The 17,790-nt window shown below is 38.7% G+C and overlaps 1 long non-coding RNA gene and 1 pseudogene across 4 annotated transcripts in view; one reads left to right on the forward strand and one right to left on the reverse strand.

Moving 5' to 3' along the window:
* The window catches only part of Gm41257, a 73,075-nt gene extending 57,862 nt beyond the window's left edge, over positions 1-15,213 (forward strand). The window contains exons 1-5 of one of the 4 annotated variants that reach the window (XR_875006.1): positions 359-483; positions 3,295-3,371; positions 9,744-9,796; positions 10,857-11,112; positions 14,226-15,213. This is a non-coding gene — a long non-coding RNA (predicted gene, 41257). Of the gene's footprint in view, positions 1-358; positions 484-2,268; positions 3,372-9,569; positions 9,797-10,856; positions 11,113-14,225 lie in introns of those variants that run through there. The other 3 variants (XR_875005.1, XR_875007.1, XR_875004.1) reach the window with 3 other exon arrangements.
* Positions 2,760-3,363, reverse strand: Gm2150 (predicted gene 2150; annotated as a pseudogene).
* Positions 15,214-17,790: the final 2,577 nt, after the last annotated feature.

Below are 17,790 nucleotides of genomic sequence, written 5' to 3' on the forward strand. Positions count from 1 at the left end.
AACTGGCTGCAAAGATTCCTGTTGCAAGCCGCACCCCCCCCCACACCCCGCCCCCGGGAGCCATGCGATGAGCTGTAATTTTTTTTTTTTTTTGTATAGTTGTCTCAAGGTATGCATGGTATATTACAAAAAGTTAGTTCTAACATTAGAGGAGGTCAGCTGGCTATTGTACCCATATTCCAATCAGTCAGGGCAGACAGGAATGCAACCAAGAGTTCCATAGCTGCTAGTGAGAATCTAATTACTCTGTCCCGAGTGTATTTGCTTAGTTACAGGAAAATAAACCACAAAAGGAATGTTTATGATATAAATTAAGAAATTTATCATTAACACCAAGAACGATTTTTTTAATAGAGTGTAACGGTGCTTCAACAATAATCGAACTGACTAGTGCCCGAGGAGAGACAACACCCCTCAACTGCTTCCCACTCAGTGAGCTCCTCCATCTTCAATGGTTCCACTGTGGAATTAGACACGGTTGCGGTAATGTCTACATCCATTGCCTCTTGCTATGCTGAGTTATTTCTCCTTCTTTAAGAAATGCATTCCAAACGCTGACACCATTGCATACACTAGCAAGATTTTATCGAAAGGACCCAGATGTAGCTGTCTCTTGTGAGACAATGCCGGGGCCTAGCAAACACAGAAGTGGATGCTCACAGTCAGCTAATGGATGGATCACAGGGCTCCCAATGGAGGCGCTAGAGAAAGTACCCAAGGAGCTAAAGTGATCTGCAACCCTATAGGTGGAACAACATTATGAACTAACCAGTACCCCGGAGCTCTTGACTCTAGCTGCATATGTATCAAAAGATGGCCTAGTCGGCCATCACTGGAAAGAGAGGCCCATTGGACACGCAAACTTTATATGCCCCAGTACAGGGGAACGCCAGGGCCAAAAAGGGGGAGTGGGTGGGTAGGAGAGTGGGGGTGGGTGGGTATGGGGGACTTTTGGTATAGCATTGGAAATGTAAATGAGCTAAATATCTAATAAAAAATGGAAAAAAATCCCTAAAAGCCACTTTCCTTGTACGACTTTTATGAACATTTTAAAAACTTACACAATGTGAATAGCAATACTCTATGACTGTTTTTATCATTTCTATAATTCTGTAAGTTAGTAGATTACAAGTACAAAATATTTAGTAACCAAAAAGGAGATTTGCAAGTTTTTTGACATAAACTTATACCATTGTTTTTCCCCTTAAATTTTATTCTGGTTTTGTCAAATAAACTTTAAGCCTAAAAAAAAAAAAAAAAAAAAAAAGAAATGCACATGTAGCAGAGGATGGTCTAGTTGGCCATCAATGGGAGGAGAAGCCCTTGGTCTTGTGAAGATTATATGCTCAGGTACAGTGGATGCCAGGGCCAAGAAGCAGGAGTGGGTGGGTTGGGGAGCAGGGCTGGGCGGGGGAGGGTATAGGGGACTTTCAGAGAGGAAACTAGGAAAGGGGATAGCATTTGAAATGTAAATGAAGAAAATATCTAATAAAAAAAGAAAAGAAATGCAGCTGGCAATTTAGTGTGGAGGGGATGATTTCTTTTGAAGTAAAACAACTTTTTTTTTTATTAGATATTTCCTTTATTTACATTTCAAATGTTATCACCTTTCCTGGTTTCCCCTCTGAAAACCCACTATCCCCTTCCTCCTCCCCCTGCGCGCCAACCCACCCACTCCTGCTTCCTGGCCCTGGCATTCCCCTGCACTGGGGCACAGAGCCTTCACAGGACCAAGGGCCTCTGGAGGAGATGAGTTTTAACTGCCAGAAAGAAGGAAACACTTTTAGATGAAACAAGAGTACTCATCTCTAATGAGGGCCTTTGGGTGGGGCCACCAAAGGACTGTGAACTGGTATTTGACTTAAGGGACAAATCTATTTTTTAATTAATTAATTTTTGACCAGCTCACCTTGCCTGCCCTGGTGCAAAGAGAAATATTTACAACAGGCAGACAGGGCTATGTTAGCATTTTTCCTTTTTAAAAAGTTACCTGTTAGCCTTTAGTTTTAGCTTCTCATGTCTAGTATTTAACCCCTTTTTCATTTCTCATAATTACTTTTATATTCTGTAACCTGAAAGCTTTTGCAACTGAGAGCCGAAAGTGAATCTGTAAAGTACAGAGAAAAAACACCATAATACTCTTATGTAGGCTAAACATAGACATAGACACACACAGACACACAGACACACACACACACACACACACACACACACACACTTATTCATATACAAACAAATAAACATTCCACTGTGCTTGGTCATGGACAATCCAATAATTTCTACCCAGTTAGAAGAATGGAGAGATGGTGATTTTGGATGTTATCTCTTCATTATTAAGAACAATATCAACTTCCTGAATGCTCACTAAGTGTCAGGTAGCTGTTAATTGCTTCACGTATAATTCTCATGGCATCTCTCCTCCGGTAGATATTAAAATACTTTTGCTTTGTTTTGCAGGGAGAACTAACCATTGAGGTTAGATAATTTCCCCAAGAGTATTTATTTAGTGATAGACCCAGATCTTATTACAAAACTGACTCAGAGAGATGTGCTTTTAATAGGCATGAAACTATACATGCATGTTCTAAGGAAATGGATAGAATACAACTCTAGGGACTGGCAGGATGGCTCAGTGGGTAAAGGCATGTTCAGTATGAACCTGGTAACCCGAACTCAGTCTTTGTAACCCGCACATATAGTAGATGGAGAGACCTGAATCCATGAAGTTGTCCTCTGACCTTCACACAAACACACATACCAATCTCTCAGCAGGGCTGGGAGTTTATCTGAGATCATCCCACAAAGGAGATGATGGCATTCTGGTTGCATGAGCCAGCCTCGGTTCTAATGTTCTTTGTGGGCCAGTAACCCTCCCAGTCAGTGGTGTTGAAGGGAAAATCTATAGCCTCTATCAAAGCTACATTCAGATGGTCTCAAAGATGGCTGCACAGGGTTTCTGCATTGAACTTGACTCCTGGCCCTGGCCTCTTGTAGGACACTTTATATGTGTTCATCTTCAGATAATTCTTCCAGATCTTCTGCAGCCCCAGGGGTTAGCATTTTTTTGGTACGAGGAGTCCTTGTCCCACACCTGGAAGGAGGGCAGTGGTTTGACCTTGGCTGTGACCCTGGGATGACTGAGGATTTGAATGTCCTGTTTAGGGTCTTGTTTGCTGATTGAAAACAGAGCAGGAGCCAGACCCCATGGCCAGTTTCTCCTGGCTCTTTGGCATCTGGAATTCCTTGGCTTGCAATATAAGAGCCTCATAGTCTCTCCCTTCCTTCCACATACAGATGACTGCAAACAGGAGAAAGACAAGGATGAGGGAGCTGAGTTGTATGTATCAAGTTGGTATGAATCATAAGGAAAGGTATGTACAGGAGAGCTAGTGTTCCAAGCAGGAACCATGCCTGCTTCTGGCTAACCCTTTGGGGCTGTTGGCCCTCCAGGTCCTTAGGAAGCAGCACTATTCTCCATGGGAAAGAGGTTTACTTTATTAGGTCTGGAGGCCAAGGCTCATTTTCCTCAAGATGATCAGAAGCCATCTGAAGGCTGTGTTAAGACCCTGGTGTGTATCAACTCATCTCATTCCTGCAGCAAATACTCCATTCGGTCTGCCCCACTGACCTCTGCATCCTATTGGCTGCAGGCATTTCCTCTCTAGTCCAGGGGAAAAAAAAGCGCTACTCTTCAGTCCTGGAAAAGTTTGCAACTGGCTCACTGTCATTTCCTCTAACACTACATCTGTCAGGATGCTCAGTGATATTCTTCTCTGCCTGAAAACATTCTAGTTCTCAGGACTTGCAGTTTTTCAATCTTCTCTATTAGAGGTGACTGTGTCTCAGCTGCTTGCTCACAAGGAAATAACTCTGATTTCCTTATTTCCAAAGAAATCTACCCAACCAATAACCCCCGTTTCAGACATCCTCCTTCCAGTCACAACATCAGCCTTTGGAACTTACTTGTATGACTATCTCAACCCTAACAATCTTCTCTGAATGCCCCCCTCTGCCTCCCTCGCCTCACTTCCTTCTGATTGTCATAAGTTTCTTTTTGCTTTTGTTTTTGTTTATTTTTTTTTTGGCTGTGGATTTAGATTTTTATTTTTAAAATGTTTCCTTCCTTCCTTCCTTCCTTCCTTCCTTCCTTCCTTCCTTCCTTCCTTCCTTCCTTCCTTCCTTCCCTTTACATCCTGATCATAGACCACTCTCTCCTCTGAGCCGCCTCCTCCCGAGTGCTCCCACTCTCCTTTACTTCTCCTCTAAGAAGGGGAGCCTCCCCCCATACCAGCCCACCCTGGCACATCAAGTCATTGCAGGACTAGGCACATCCTCTCCTACTGAGGCCATACAAGGAATCCCAGTTAGGGGAACAGGATCCAGAGGCAGGCAACAGAGTCAGAGACAGTCCCACTCCAGTTGTTCGTGTACCAGCATGGAAGACCATGCTGCACATCGGCTACATTTGTGTGGAAGGCCTAGGCCCAGCCCATGTTTATACTCTTTGGTTGGTAGTTCAGTCTCTGGCAGCAGAGTTGTTTAGCTCTTCTTATGGAGTCCCTATCCCCTTGGGCTCCCCAATCCTTCCCCCAACTCTTCCACGATACCCCCTGAGCTCCATCTAATGTTTGGCTGTGGGTCTCAGCATCTGTTTCAGTCAGCTATTGGGTGGAGCCTCTCAGAGGACAATTATCCTAGGTTCCTGTCTGTAAACCCAACAGAATATCATTAATCGTGTCATGGATTGGGACTTGCCCATGGGATGGGTCTCAAGTTGGGCCAGTTATTGGTTGGCCATCTCCACACAGTTTCTGCTTCATCTTTGTACCTGCACTTCTTATAGGCAGGACACATTTTGGGTTGAAGATATTGTGGGTGGGTTGTTGTCCCAATCCCTCCATTGGGAGTCCTGCCAGACTACAGGAGGTGGCCATTTCAGGCTCCATATCTCCCACTGCTAGGAGTCTCAGCTAGAGTCACCCTCATAGACTCCCTGGAGCCTCCCCTGTCTCAGATCTTTGGCACATACTAGACATGCCCCTGCTCCTTGCTGTTGATTTCTATTCATTCTCCTGGCCTTCGATCCCTGGCTCTCCCTACATCTGATCTCCTTCACCCCTTCCCCTCCACATCCCCCTTCCACCAAGTTCCCTCCATCCATCCACCTCTGATGACTATTTTATTTTTCCTTTTGAGTGAGATTCAAGCATCCTCCCTTGGGCCCTCCTTGTTATTTAGTTTCTTTGGGTCTGTGGATTATAACATGGGTACCCTGTACTTATAATATCCACTTATAAGTGAGTACATATCATACATGTCCTTTCTGGTATGGGTTATTGCACTAAGGATGATCTTTCCTAGTTCCATCCATTTGCCTGAAAATTTCATAAAGTCATTGTTTTTAATAGCTGAGTTGTACCCCATTGTGTAAATGTACCACATTTTTTCTGTATCCATTCTTACATTGAGGAACATCTGAGTTGCTTCCAGTATCTGGAAGTTATAAAAAAGACTGCTGTGAACATAGTAGAGCATGTGTCCTTGTTATATGTTGGAGCATGTTATGGGTATATTCCCAGGAGTGGTATAGCTGACTTTTGAGGTAGAACTATTTCAAATTGATATCCACAGTTGGTTGTACAAGTTTGCACTCCCACCAGCAACGGGGGAGTATTCCTCTTGTTACACATCCTGACCAAAATGTGCTTCCCTTGAGTTTTTGACCAGCCTTACACTCTGATGGATGCAGGGTAGAATTTCAGGGTCATTTTGATTTGCATTTCCCTGATGACTAAGATGTTGAACATTTATATAAGTGTTTCTTCACTATTCGAGATTCCGATGTGAGAATTCTCTGTTTAGCTCTGTGCCTGATTTTTTAGTTGGGTTATTTGGGTTGTTGGTGTCTAATTCTTGAGTTTATATATATATATATATATATATATATATATATATATATATATATATATTTGAATATTAGCCCTCTGTCAGATGTAAGGTTGGTGAAGATATTTTTTTCATTCGTTAGACTGCCATTTTGTCCCAATGCCTTACAGAAGCTTTTAAGTTCATGAGGTCTCATTTATTAATTGTTGATCTTAGTACCTAAGCTGTTGGTGTTCTGTTCATGAAGTTGTCTCCTGTATGAAATATGTTCAAGGTTATTCCTCAGTTTCTCTTTTATTAGATTTAGCATGTCCAGTTTTTTGTTTAGGTCTTTGATCCACATGGACTTGAGTTTTGTACAGAGTGACATATATGGATCTATTTCATTCTTCTCTATGCAGACATCCAGTTAGAACAGCACCATTTGTTGAAGATACTTTCTTTTTTCCATTGTATAGGTTTGGCTTCTTTGTCAAAAATCAAGTGTGTGTAGGTGTGTGGGTTTATTTCTTGGTTTTCAATTTGATTCCATTGATGAACCTATCTGTTTCTGTAACAATAACATGCAGTTTTTATTACTATTGCTCTGCAGTACAGCTTGAAGTCAGGGATGGTGATACTTACAGAAGTTCTTTTATTATACCGGATTGTTTTTAGCTATTTTGGGATTTTGTTCTTTTCCATATAAAGTTGAGAGTTGCTCTTTCAAGTTCTGTAAACAACTGTGTTGGAATTTTGATGGGGATTGCACTGAATCTGTAGATTGCTTTTGGTAAGATGGCCATTTTTACTATGTTAGCCCTACCAATCCATGAGCATGGGAGATCTTTCCATCTTCTGATATCTTCTCAAATTTATTTCTTAAGAGTCATGAAGTTCTGTTCATACATGTCTTTTACTTGCTTGGTTAGAGCGACATCAAGATATTTTATATTATTTGGGGCTATTGTAAAGGGTGTTGTTTCCCTAATTTCTTTCATGCCAGTTTGTGTAAAAGAGGGCTACTGATTATTGTTGTTGTTGTTAATTTTGTATTTCCACTTTGCTGAGTGTGTTTATCAGCTGTAGGAGTCCTATAGTAGTTTTTTTGGAGTCAGTCATATATAGTATATATAACCTGCAAATAGCAACACTTTTACTTTGTCCTTTGCAATTTGTATTCTTACAAATTATTGTAGTTTGTCTTGCTTTCTTCAGGTAGTTTGTTTGCTGTCTCAATGGTGTGTATGTGTGTGTGTGTGTGTGTGTGTGTGTGTGTACTTTCTGTGTCATTTACATTGCTCCCTTTTTTCATCTTTTCCTTCCTTGTGTTGTGCCTTTGGGTGGAAGCTTCTCTTACTTAGATCATATCTTTATCAATTTTGATGGAACCCCTAGTCTTTCATAAGCAAAACTTCTTACACTGTGTAAGACTTATGAAAGTCTCTGACTTTTGACATTAAAACAACTTTTAAATACACAGGTTGATCTAATTTAGCAGTTTTTTCTACAATCCAGTGTCTTTTGCCTAATCTTATTCCCCCTTTCTATCAACTTACAATTCTTTATGAATTTACACATAAACTAGGTATTCAGCCACTTGTGTTCCATGTCCAGCTCCACACCAGGGAGCATGGCTTCTCCCACCATTATCAGGTGGCTGTCTATCTTGATCCTCAATTACATTAGGTATCATAGGTTCACAACTGAGCAGTTCCTGTTCTTCTGTCTTTTGTCTCTCACACCTTTGCACTATCATAGTTAATTTTTCTTGTTGTACAGTTATTCTTTCAACCTTTTTTTTTTGAGAGGAAAAATATAAAGTTTGCAATTGAAAGTAGGGAGGGTTTTACTCCAGTGGGCAAAATTGCAATGAGTACTGAGATGATATTTTCTTTTTCTTTTCTTTTCTTTTCTTTTTTTTTTTTGTATTGTTTTTTGAGACAAGGTTTCTCTGTATAGCCCCGGCTGTTCTGGAATTCACTTTGTAGACTAGGCTGGTCTCAAACTCAGAAATCTGCCTGCCTCTGCCTCCCAAGTGCTGGGATTAAAGACGTGAGCCACCACTGCCCCCCCCCCTTTTTTGTATGAGATGATGCTTTCAAAAAAAGTTTCTATCCCCTCTTCTCCTACCCTTGGTCTTAAGGTATCCGAAATGGGACATCCCATTTTTTTTTTTAATGCAGAAAAAGTCTGTCTATATAATTAAAATAGTCTTTTGGAGTGCCTTACTGTGATTTGATGATAATTAACTGTCTCAGAGGCTCCTGAATTGCCCCTTGCTCTGAGCTGAGGGCTCTTGCCCATTTGGTGTTTTCTCAGTCTCTCCAGGCATCCAGCTGAACACAAAGAATGGATGGTTCCTCTGGAGACAGTCCCAGGAGAATATCTGCCCCAGGCAGCATTCTGTCAAATGTCTTCTGTCTTCTGCAATGTTTTTTGTCAGATATCCTTTGCTTTCTGCAATGTTGTGGGTTTTCTTCTCCAATCAAGTTGGATGTTCCTTCCAACTACGTTGAGCACTAAATGTAAATGTAACCTTTGTTCTCCTGTAATAATTGTCATCTTCTTGGCTGACTGCTTCAGTCTGCTAACATAGGCCTAGTCCTAGTCCTGGAAGCTTTTAGGCTCTATACAATCTAATCTAGGCCTAGAATAATTTCAGTTTTTTAGACTCACTGCTGAGCAACTCATTCCTAACTAGTTATTTTTGATCCTGGCTCTCTGATTCAACTCAGTTGTTCCAGATCAAACTCATTTCCAACCTGACTGATTCAATCTGGCTTTCTTTCTCAGCCTCTCCTGAATGAATTTCTCTGCTGTGTTTTAATCATTCTGCTCCTTCTTACTCTCTGGGTAATTCTGTATTAACCTGTGTCTAGCTTGTTCTCTTTCTTCAACCTATTTCTGTAAAACTGTCCTGGTAAAACTGTTTCCTTTTTTTTCCCTTCATTTTCTTCTCTTCCTGCACTACTCTCTTAAGTAGCTTCTCTTTTCTCTCTCTTCTCATTAAAGGTGGACACATTCTATCCTGTCAAATCTTTCTCTGATTCATCAATATTGTCTGCCACTCAATTAGACATACTTCAAACATGGGTGCTTAATTGCTTCACCCTCATTATTTGGGATTAAAGGTACATACTAAAAGGATATCAGTATTCCAGCCAGAGGGACTAAATATGTGTTTTAAGGCTGAGCCACACCACAACTAGAAACAGGGCTTTTCAGTAAATAACACAATGTGATCAAATATCCTGCAACAGTAAGCTACTGTATTAAATCTTATATATTATGTATCATTTAATAATTATATAACATATTTTATTATATATAGTATAATATCCAATAACATGTGCATTAATAAAGTTATCATATAATATACATATTATAAATTACATATATGACTTATTAGAGTATATTACAGGCTGGGGCATATGTACTCAAACAATGTAAAGACTAAGAATTCAGTAGTTGTTCAGTTGAGACTGAAAATCTCATCAAGAAAAAATTTCACAGGCATGCCAAGCTGTGTGGGTGTAGTTGATTCCAGATGTAGTCAAGTTGACATAAAGAGTAATCATCTTGTTATACATAGAGATGAGAACATGATGGATTTACTTTTCTAATTCTGGCTTATTTCATTTAAGAGAATGATTTTCTACTGCATCTAATTTTTTTCCTGCAAAATAATATTTACTCTTCATATGTACCTTATTTTATTTATTTATCTGTTCATAGGCATTTATGATGATAATCATATTGTCTATTGCAAAATAATGTAGCTTTAAACAGTGTACATCATGTCTGTCATGTGTTGACTTAGAGCATTCAAGTAGCATAGCTAGGTCATATGATAATTCTGTTTTTAATTTTTTGAGGACGTTGATACCGAATTCCATAACGACTGCACCAGTTTGCACAGCCACCAAAGGTGAATAATGGTTTCTCTTTCTCCACATGTTTGCCAGCATTTGTCATTTGTTTTCTTGATGATAAAGCATCCTGTTGATTCCTCTGCTGTTCAGAAGAGTTTATGTTTCGTGTAATAGCATGCCAATTCCTGAGGTCGTCTTCTTGCTATTGGTTTCCTTTTCAGGAAGCTCTTGCCCATGTTTATATGTTGAGATGTTTTTTTTCTCTAGCATTTTCAATGTTGGTGATGTTATGTTAAGATCTTTGTTTGATCCATCTGAATTGATATGTGTCTAGGACGAGAGATAGAAATCCAGTTTTCACAGCACCATCCACTAAAGATGCTGTCTTTCTTTCTTGTGCCCCTCTTTGATGGCTTTGTACAAATTTAAGTTGCTGCAACTTTGTGGTTTTATTTCTATTTTTCTCCATCCCATTCCACTGGCTTATACATCTGTTTTTGTGGCAGCATTATATTGTTCTTGTTATCATAGCTCTGTAATATAAATTGATTTTGAGTATTGTCTAGAATCCCCCTCCCTTTTAAGCTAAGAATTACTTTGGCTATTTGGGATATTTTGTACTAAGTTTTAGCATTTATTGTTTCTAGCTGTTTGAGGAATATCACTGGGTTTTGGGGGAGAGTCCATTGAATTTGTGCAATGCTTTTGTCAATATGATCATTTTCACAATCTTTTTTTCCTGCCAATCCATTAGTATGAGATGTCTTTTTATCTTCAAATGAATATCTTTTTCAGCTTCCATCTTTATTGTCTTCATGTTTCAATGTATAGGTCTTTCACTTTCTTGGTTAGGTAAATTCCTGTGTATTTTAATTTTTAAAGTTATGTAAATAGGATTTTTCTTATCTGGTTTGTTATTTTCTATATAGAGAGCTACTGAGTTTTGTATGTTGATTTTGTGTTCTACTTCCTTGCTGAAGTATTTATCAGATCTGAGAAACTTCTGGTGAAGTTCATAAGGTCCTTTAAGTACAGGATTATGTTATATTAAAATAGTGATCATTTTCTACAGATTAGTATAATTCTTACCTATATCAAAGAACTTTCTCTTTGCAGAAAACTGGAAAATGACATATGCTTATAATTTAGAGGCCAACTGACTGTGGGGACCCAACCCCAAAAGATACATCTACAGATGAACCCAAGGCTCACAACCTTTTGGAAGAAGGGGCACCAACACTGAAGAATCAGGCAACCAGGAAGTCTGCTGTGAGATTGTTTCTCTAAGGAATAACAGGAAAGCAGCATCAACCAAATATCAACTATATGGATGGCTAACAAAACTAGAACAGAGACAATTTCAACAAACATGGTAGGTAATCCAGAAAAGGGAAATTTCACTGAGTCCCACCTCTAGACACATAACTATAGTCAACTAATGACTTCGGAGATAGAGAGAGAGGGAACTAGTCTCTCCCAGGAATGAGTCCATAGTCCCTTCATTTGCTATCCAGCACAAAGTGGATACAGCCTTGAAAATGTATACACAAAAGTAATACAAAATATATTCACCAGGTTGTTAATTAATGTAACACTAATGATCAAAGAAAAAGAGAACATCAATGAGAGAGAGAGAGAGAGAGAGAGAGAGAGAGAGGAAGTGGTGGGGACAGGTAAGGAGTTGGAGGGAGGAAAGAAAAGGAAAATGATATAATTATAGTTTTAGCTAAAATAATACATAAATACATGTTTTAAAAATAGGGATAAGTTGACCTTTTATTTTCTGATTTGTATTCCTTGTCTTTCCTTCTTTTGTATTTATTCTCTGCCAAAGGCTTCCAAAGGCTATTCTGAGCCAGGGTGGAGAATATGTACCCTGTGTTGTTCCCGATTTTAGAGGAAGTATTCTCATTGACTCTTTCATCTAATAGAAAGCTGACTAACAGTTTTCTGCATATGGCTTTATGTCTTTTTGTCAACATGTGATCCTTTTATTCTTAGATTCTTCATAGATCTTATAGTCATGTAAAATTTTTCTACGATGGTTGAAATGAACATGTGATTTCTCTCTTTTGGTTTATTTATGTACCAAAATACACATATTGATTTATGTATCTTGAACACATCTTGCATCCCTGGAATGAAACCAAGTTGATTGCAGTGTCTGACCTTAATTAAGATGTTCTTGAATTTGGTTTATAAGAATTATATTGAGAGGTTTTGCATCTGTGTCCACCAAGGATTTCGAGCTATAGTTTTCTTCATATGTCCTTACATGTGTATCTTCAAAGTAATGCTCTCTACATGGGATGAGCTCATAGTCTTCCTTCCTTTTTTGTTGTATGGAGTACTTTGAGGACTGTTATTATCTCTTCTTCAAAAGTGTCATCGAGTTTGGCAGTGAACCCATGCAATCTTGAGCTTTTTGTTGTTGTTGTTGTTAGATTGTTGTAGTTTGAATGAGATGTCCACTGTATTCTTGGGTTTCTGAATGTGTGGTACCTAGTTGGTAACAGTATTTGGGTAGCTTAGGGGTTTTGGCCTCACTGAAGGAAGTGTGTCACTATGGTGGATTTTGAAGTTTCAAAAAAAAAATCTCATGCAGTTCGAAGTTTGCTTTCTTTGCTTCTTGTTTTCTGTTTGAGATGCAAGCTCTTATCTGTTCCCATGTCACCATTCATGGTTCTTGCTGTAATGTTCTTCTACTGTGATGGTGCTGGACCCTTATCCTTTTGGAATGATGAACCTGAAATAAACACTTTCTATGTTGCCTTGGTGATGGTATTGTATCACAGTAAAAATGACTAGTGCAGAAATATTTCATTATTACCTCAATTTAATTTCTTGACATGGATGGATCTCTTTAAGCTATTTATATCCTCTAGATTTAATTTTTAGGTCATACATGTTCATGCATTTTTGCATTCTTTGTTCTTGATTTTATAGCGCTTTTGGTAATAGAAAAATTTAAAGTATCTCATGATTGTTCTCCGTGTTTCATGAGAAAATAATTTTATTAATTTGGTCATTTCTTTCTTTTGGTTAGTTTGGCTATAGGCTTGTCAGTCTTGTCTTTCTCTTCTTCAGAGAAACAACTCTTTGGTTGATTTTGAATGTTTCCCTTTTAGCCTCTACTTCATGAATTTCTGCTCTTACCTTTATTCTTTCTTATTCTCTACTGACTTATTGTTTGTTTTTATTCTTGTCCATATAGGATAATGAGGGATGTCATTCAGTTGTGTAATGTTTTCTGATTTTTTTAAAATTTCATTTTGGTGAGAATTTTATATATGTGTAATATATTTACACCATTTACATCTTCCTCCCCAAAGTCATGTCACCTATTCTCAAGTTCATGAATTTTTTTCTAAAATTATGATTGTTTTGTGTGTGTGTGTGCCATACCTAACCCTGACACCCCCCCACCCCCCGGAGCTCATTTAGTGTTGTCCTTGTGTACACATGTTTAGTACTGACTGACTCCTTGTGATAACGTATCAGAGGCACATCCCTGGAGAAGACTGAGTCTCCCTTTCTTGGCATTCATTGATTGCCTGTGGTTCTTCACCTAGGGGTAGGGCCTTGTGAAATTTATCTTATCCATGTTGGCTTTTTGACTGGTGCTGTCATGATGTAGGTCTTGGTTAGGCAATCATATTGTTAAGAATCCATGGGTGCAGCTTCATTATCATATCTAGAAGTCTATCCGGCAGCATGCTTTCTGGTCCTCTGGCTCTAACAATGTTTCTGCCCCTTCCTTCATGACATTCTGTAAGCCCCGTGTGTAGGGGTTGTGTTGTAGATTAATCAGCTGTAGCTGGACACCTCGATGTCACTTAGTCTCTGCACTGTGATCAGCTGTGAATCTCTGTAGTAGCCTCTGCTGCAGAAAGAAACTTTGTTGATGAGAACTGAGAGGTACATTTACCTGTGGGTATAAAGATAAATTTTTAGCATACAGCTAGAAATTAGCATGTAAGGAATGTGACCAGGCCTTTAATATAATCTCAATCCTTAGGCAAGATCAGTAGATTCATATTTGAGAGAAATCTTATGCAGATAATTTACCCTTTGAGGGGGTTAATCAGATGTTTATACTTGTTGGGTATTTTTGCTAAAGTCCTCCCTGTTGGGTCAGTCCTGGGAACATTTTGGGTCCCTGGCACTTTTACAAACTACATGAAACACAGTTTTGAGAATTTTGACTCTGAAGAACAAGACTGTTCCTGTTCAATGTCAGCCAGTAGTTTTATCTCTACCACATAGAATGAAATTTGAAATGCTGGAAATGTGGAATGTGAGTGGGCATTAATTATTTGAAAGTTCAAGTAAAAGGTGCTTAAAACATATCCTACTGGTGGAGGGGAATATGTATTTATCAAAATTGTGGATCCACAACACTAAATGTGACTGTTAGTATATACTATGGATTTTATGTGATAATGATGTGCCACTGTCTGCTAATCATGACAAATGCTTTCCTAGGCATGTCGGCATGTGCCTGTTACTCCCACACACACAGAACTTGTGTGGGAAGATTTCAAGTTCAAGACTAGCCTAAGTTATGTATAAGGCTATATCTATGAAGAACACATCAAAAGAAAAATAGAAATAAGAGAAATGCTCCACTCTGATTATTTATGATAAAGAAGGCTGCACATAGGTGAGTAGAGGAAGAAGAATGTGGAAACTTTTTTGTTCAAATTTGCTGTGAACCCAATACTCTTCCAAAAAACTAAAGTCTATTTCAAAAAATATCCATTGACCTCTTAGAGGAACACTCAGATTTGGTGAGCACTGGTTTCTGTAATCATCCACCCGAGCAGAACTACACACAGCTGCAGCACCATTATTAAAATTATTGCCTTTTCCTGTCCCAGCTATGGAAGCTCACTACCTCACAGAGCCATTTCCATTGTTGGGCAGCACCAGGATTCCAGAGCTCTTCTTTGTGTGAAACTGACGTCAGCCTCATTGTGACTTCCAATCACTGTGCGTCATTCTTCCTGTTGGAACTACGCAGAATAAATCTAATTTCTTAGCCACATGAAGTTCATTTATATATTGGGAGGCAGAGTTCATATTCTCCCTGACTCTAGTTCATTCCAAGTTTTCTTTTTCCAAGGCTGAAGATTCTTTGTATTTTCAGTGGTTCTTCCTCTAATGCAATTTCCAGACAATTACTACCCTGATTAATATGTCTACTCTTCTTAATATGTCAGTTTCTGAAAGTATTCACATCCCATTGGGCACGTGCAGTAACTATCTAGAATGAAGACCTTCCTGTCTCCATTAACCTTCCGTTAACTCTGGTTGCTGTGCTTGGCCTGCTGGTGTGTACTTGCTGAGTATTAGCCTAAATAATCTTCCTTATGGAATGTTATTACCAGCAATGAACATGAGGCTTTTCATGTGGTATGAATTAGAGTTGAGTGGATTTTTGCCAGCCTTCAGCCACCTACAACACAGAGTAAGTTGTATGTCTGACAGTAAGACAAATTGAGAACATTTTTCCTTTTGGGGGGAGTATTTTAAAAATATATATTTAAAATTTTAATATTATTTTAGTACACCATTTCCCCCTTTCCTTTCTTCAAAACCTCCCATATACCTCTCCTTACTCTCAAATTGTTAGTCTCTTTTTTCATTAATTGTTGTTGTATGCATGTATGTATATATACATATATATTGCTAAATATAACCTGCTCACTTGGCATAATGTTAATTGAGTACATGTTTTCAGGGTTGACCATTTAGTATTGGATAACCAAATGTTCTTCCCCAAGGTATATGACTTCTCCCTCTCTCAGCATTCCTTAGTTCTCTTGAGTTTCCTCCGTCTACTATGGCAGGTCTATGGTTGCTCTCCTTGTTCAGTTTATGTTTAGGCAGTCATGTCGGTGAGACTTTAATGGGTGTAGTAGCTCTGATTTGCTAGGAAATATAAACTGCCCAGAAATTCATACAAGGAGTAGATATCTGGAAGAAAGGGAGGGTCGATGGGAAAGGGCCATAAAGAAGAAAACCAGAGCAAGAACTAATGAAGAGCAGGGAAGTAATTTATACAATGGAGACTCAGAGACCAGTTCATACCAACCAGACGAGCAGTTGGGTCTTTGAAAACATCAGATAAAATTGGCAAACACTGAGTCAATTGAACTAAAAGAAAGAGAACTAAGATTCTAATTATTAGTATAAGAGGTTAAAAGGATGCCATAGATTCTCAGGAGATTCAGGTGATCGTCAGAGAAGACTTTGAAATCCTATATTGCAACTTTCCTGAAAACCTAGAAGTGTCTAAGTTCCTAGACAGGCATATTACCCCAAATCAAACCAGGATACTGCAAAGAATTTAAATAGATTTATAATATACAGCAAGATTGAAGCAGTCATAAAGAATTTCCCAGCAAAGCAAAGTCCAGGACTAGATGGAGTCACAGGCAAATTCTGCTGCACTTTTAAAACTCAATAAAATAGAAGGGGAAGGAACATTATTAAGTTTATTACATGAAGCCAGAGTTGCTAAACAAAAATCAGATAAGGACACAAAAACAAAAGCAATAAACAGCCATCCCTGATGAGTAAAGATCTAAAATTACCTAAGAAAATACTTGTATGCTGAATTCGAGAGAACATTAAGATTATGTTCCTAATATATTATACTTATAGAACATTGCCTCATCCAGTCATTATTAATTTCCTCTGGCAGTGGATGGGAACAGATGCAGAAATCCATAGTCAAACATTATATAATGGAGAGAGCGAGCCTAAGTGATAGGTCTCCATCAAATCCATCTTCTCAGAGTTCAGAGAATCCTGTGAAGAGGAGGAAAGATTGTTAGACCCAAATATAGAGGACACCAAGAAAATATGGTCCTCTTAATCAACTAAGCAAGGCACATATGAGCTCACAGAGACAGAAGCAGCAAGTGCAGAACCTACATAGGCCTACACCATGTCCTCTGCATTTACATTACAGATATTAGCTTAGTATTTTTATGGGGACTCAGAACCATGAGAATGAGTGGGTATCTGACTCTACTGCTTGCTCTTTCTCCTCTTGGATTGATGAGTCCAACTTTGCTTTGATAGTTTTTGCTTCATCTTACATTTTATTTTTTCAGGCTTGTTTTTTAAAAAAATCTCTTTGAAGCCTCTTCTTTTCTAATGAGAGACAGAAAAGGAGTGGATCCAGAGGGGAGGGGAGGTGGGGAGGAATTGGGAGGAGTAGAGGGAGGGAAAACTATAATCTGGATATATTGTATGAGAAAAAATCTATTTTTCAATTAAAAAAAAGAAAAAAAGAAGATCATGTCCCATGACCATGTTTATTTTATTGCTGGGAGGCAAGAATAGTTCTACATATCCAAAGTTATAATTAAAATGCAGGACTATAAGTATGTTTACGTATAAAAATCACATGATCATCTCAACAGACCATAAAAATGCCTCTAGTAAAAGTTAACACTCAACTCATGATAAAAAACCTTGATTAAGTGAGGAAGAGGAAGAACATTCCTTCAAGTAATAAGGGCTACCTTCCCTGTTATAATTTTGTATCATTATAAAGCATGCATAAAACACATCTCCAGGAAAGGTTGTAAAGGCTCGTTTCTTTGTTGGCCTTATGAATTCTAACTGGTAGGGGATCCTATATTGCTCTAGTGGTGTATCCATTTCTGTGCCCAGCCATGGACTAGAGGGCTCCTGCTTTAATGTAAGGATCAATGGTTCCATGAAAGGGGCTTTTGATTACACTTTAGTTTCTTCAGACAGTTCTACAATTGTCTACCCCAAACTACTCAGATTTCAGTTCATTTCTTAGATTTTTTTTGAAATGTAGATTTCATTTGTGTCTGGCATTTTCTAGGACTTCTTAAAGCCATCAGCTTTTTGAGCTGCCTCACCAGTGGTCTTGTACATCTGTTACCTAGAGTTCTAATGTATGGGATTCATCACTGTATCTTAACACATGTTGAAAGGCACTTTAATTTGTTTATTGGTCATGAGTAAAGCCCCTAGAACAGAAAAAATAAGGGTTGTATGAAAC

The sequence above is a fragment of the Mus musculus genome, chromosome 15 (genome assembly GCF_000001635.26).
Source record: "Mus musculus strain C57BL/6J chromosome 15, GRCm38.p6 C57BL/6J".
Lineage (NCBI taxonomy): Eukaryota > Metazoa > Chordata > Mammalia > Rodentia > Muridae > Mus > Mus musculus.